This window comes from Colias philodice, chromosome 13 (genome assembly GCF_061535455.1).
Source record: "Colias philodice isolate Cphi_HAF_F1 chromosome 13, ilColPhil1 Martin Lab GWU primary, whole genome shotgun sequence".
Taxonomy (NCBI): domain Eukaryota; kingdom Metazoa; phylum Arthropoda; class Insecta; order Lepidoptera; family Pieridae; genus Colias; species Colias philodice.
In genome coordinates, this window is record NC_143098.1 from 9558220 (window position 1) to 9561994 (window position 3775).

Consider the following 3775-nt stretch of genomic DNA (forward strand, 5'->3'; position numbering starts at 1 on the left):
CTCTAAAATCTAAATCATTATATCTAGGTATACGAGTACATTGAAATGTTACATTTTTTAGGCCTTACCGTAGCGAGCGTGATCTACAATTGATATCTAAGCTAAAACTATAGTTTAAAAATAATTTGGAAAATCCAAAAGTGCACGCCTCATAATTTTTTTTTAATAATTATTTATTAATTATTATTTTTGTTTATTTAATAACAATTAAACCACATCGAATCAGACCCTGAAAAATGAAAGGGTTCTATTCCTGAGCATACTCAAGCGTAAGAGAAAAAAAAAGACTCGATTAGTAAAGTATTTCGGTCGCTATCGTGTTAACAAGAAAATCCTCCGCACATACAGACACACGGACGTCCAAGACAGAACTTTTTTAAACTGTTTTTTAACTAGTTTAAATAACAAAAATGACATCAAAAATATCATGAATGTTAAAAATAGTGTTTTTTCTTAATATGTGTGTGTATGTATCATCTTACAAGTGCAATGTATGATACATAAAGACATTTTAAGTTTGAAAAATCAGATGTTTTGCGCGAAGTGACAGTAGTACCCACCTCAACGCTTCGCTTATGGGTCGTGCAAAATTCTGTCTGTTTGTCTGTATGTTATAAAACGTCCCCGTTGCATCTATTTGTCCAAAATTAAATATATTTTTTTAACAGGATGGGCTGTGCGCATGCACCTTATGTATTTTTGTGCTCGTCTCTGGTACGTTAAGGTAATAGCGGAAATAATCTTTTTATTGGTGTGCAAGCGTACTTATTTTCATGATACAGTGAAATAATTATCAAATAGGACTCGTGATTCCTGAATTTACGCGTTAAAACAAACAAACTCTTTAGCTTTTTATTAAGTATAAATATTTAGGTACACATGAACTTTATAATTATGCCTAAAGGCCTAAAATATAAAGTGCCTAATATTCTAAAACCCTGTATGGACATAAAAAAATCTCACAGCTTTTCCTATTACGCGATACCGCGTGTCCGAGTTTACCTACTTGTGTCGCCGCACATGAGCCACTCGCGACAGCCACAAGCGCTGTCACGAGAAGTTAGAAGCGTGTATCGTGTGGCGGCCACGCACCGGCGTCAACCGTGTGCGGCGAGTCCATATAAAATGTATTAAAAGTACAGGAAATATGCCTGTGGCGGCGTTTTGTGGCCGGTGGCCCGTGTGCGGGAGCCATAATACATAGCTTTGCCTTATTTGGAATTTATTTACGGGTCATTTAAATACATGCGTGATATGACATTTCATTTAGTCAAGTGTCGACGCTCGCACTATGAAGACTATACTAATATTGGTCGTGTGCTTCGCGATCGCACACACGCGGTATATAGATTCTGGGTCCAGTGCGATTCTGACCGTGGACCATGATGCTAGTGCCAGTGTGCGACTTTCCAGTGCCGTGAGGACTAAACGAAGCATAGCAATTGTAAAGAAATGCCCCACTAATTTCATACGGGTGTATTTCATATGCCTTCATATTGAGTAAGTATCAATGACTTATCATTCTTGTCATCTCTATAACCTTATCAGTTATACCATTTGATAAAAATTATAGAATATAGAATATTTCTTTAAAATTATTGAAATCAAACATTCATCAGAAAGTCCTTTTATATTTTACGTTTGGCGTTAATCAATATGTTAATTTTATATTTCTTTATTTCAGAATAACTAAATAATGAAATAGGAATAATCGGCTGTTTAAAGAAGAGTACTTGGAGTCAATTGAAGTATTATTAGAATAATATGAAAGAAGGAGAAAAGAGCTTATAAAGCAAGTGTCAATAGGTTAAATCCTACTAATATTATAAATGCGAAAGTTTGTTTAGATGTGTGTGTGTGTGTGTGTGTGTTTGTTACTCTTTCACGCAAATACCTACAACTAAACCGATTACAATGAAATTTAGCACACATATAGAGGGTAACTTGCATTAACACATAGGATAGGTTTTATCCCAGAAATCCCACGGGAACAGGAACTATGCGGGTTTTCCTTTGAAAACGCGGACGAAGTCGCGGGCGGAATTTTAGTTTGTAGTTATAAGTATGTGTAAATATGTGTAATATTTTAATACAAAATTGTTTTGTAAAAAGCCACATTTTTACGCCTGGCTTCACTTGATTACTTTTTTTTTATTTATGTAGTTGTTTAAAAAATAAAATGAATCCCTTATTTCATCCCCTAAATTTTTTAAACGCATAAACTTTCCCCCTATTGCGAAAATTGTCGCATTAATAGGGGGAAAGCTTTGTCATATGTGACATAATTTTTTATATAGAATGTATTTTTTATCATGGCAATTTATGAATGCATATAAAGCAATATTGTACGTTTTTAATTTCAAAATAAGTACGTGATTATTTTAATTGGACGAGCATTTTGGAAAAGAAGCATGTTATTAAAATTAATACTTCTTGCTTTATGGCATTCAAATGCTTTATAAATATAAATTTATAAAGAATAGAAAAAATGGAGAATAGAAAGAATGGCGCGAAAGAATGCGGGTTCGAGTCCCACCTCGTGACCGAATTTTTTCTATTCTTTATAAATTTATATTTATAGCATGTTATTAATTTAATTAATATTTTAGGATTGAATTTATAGTATTTATTTAAGTGAGATGTTTCTCGAGATAGTAATGTAAAATGTAAATAATAATAAATTGGCTTCGCAAACCAAACGAGGAGAAAGGGAATTCCTATAGGAATGAATCACGAGAAGTTTCACTGTTTTAAAAAATAGCCTATATCCTCACAATTAGACAACCAATTTCGAGTTGTGACGTGAAGAAATACAAACAAATAAACAGTACTGTCGTATTATTATTAGTAAAGCTGTAACACAACTGTAACAATGTACAATTTTTATTACCTATAGCTATTAAATTATTGTATCTAAAGCCACAACATGTGTTTGTGATTTTAACTTAAGAAACTAATCTTAAAAATGTATTTATACATATGTTTATTTGAAATAAACGACATTTAAACTGATTCTTAACTTTATTTATGACATACATACAACAAGACATACATATAGTTATAAGAGTATGTTTTTATCACAATCAATAAATACAGAGTTAAATTATTAATTAATTTTATAAATATATTATTGTATTTATAAAATTTATATTATTGTAAATATGAAATTGTATAATTTATATTATTGTAAATATACTTATATTTATTTAAACGTTCTTAATTATTTTCTTTGCTCAATTTTATACACACTTTAGGTACTTCGCTTTATACTTACGAAACATTATTTCTTACTTTGTTTGCTCTTCCAATTATATCTGATTGGTTATTGCAAATTAAATATAATATTGTACATAAAATACTTATACCAAGAGTTACATCACTCTAATACAATTATTAACTAAAAAAACTAAATTGCCTCGCCTTCATCTCCATAATAATACAATACAGCTGACTAGAAGAGATGTTCACATATTTCATTTATTCTGAAAAAAAAATCAATATCTATATTCAAACTTGAAATAAAAACCTTGCCTCCTAAAGGCGTGAAGAACATAATATAAATTATTAGGTATATAAAAACAACATTTACATAATATGCATTACATTGGATTAAGAATTTCCGAAAAAATTATAAAAATCACATTTGCAACACATTCGAATGATTACCATCTAATTATTACTTTGTTTGAAAAGCTCTTGAGATAGTGATGCTTATTTATTTATTTATTTTTACACTTTATTGTACAAAACCAGTAATAAAAAACATACATAATTT

At 30.5% G+C, this 3775-nt stretch overlaps 1 long non-coding RNA gene across 1 annotated transcript; it reads left to right on the forward strand.

Annotated features, from left to right (window-relative positions):
- The first annotated feature begins 1237 nt into the window (after window positions 1-1237).
- Window positions 1238-2992, forward strand: LOC149483602 (uncharacterized). Its single transcript, XR_016316538.1, has 2 exons — window positions 1238-1500; window positions 1685-2992. It is a non-coding gene; the product is annotated as an uncharacterized LOC149483602 (long non-coding RNA).
- The last annotated feature ends 783 nt before the right edge of the window (window positions 2993-3775 follow it).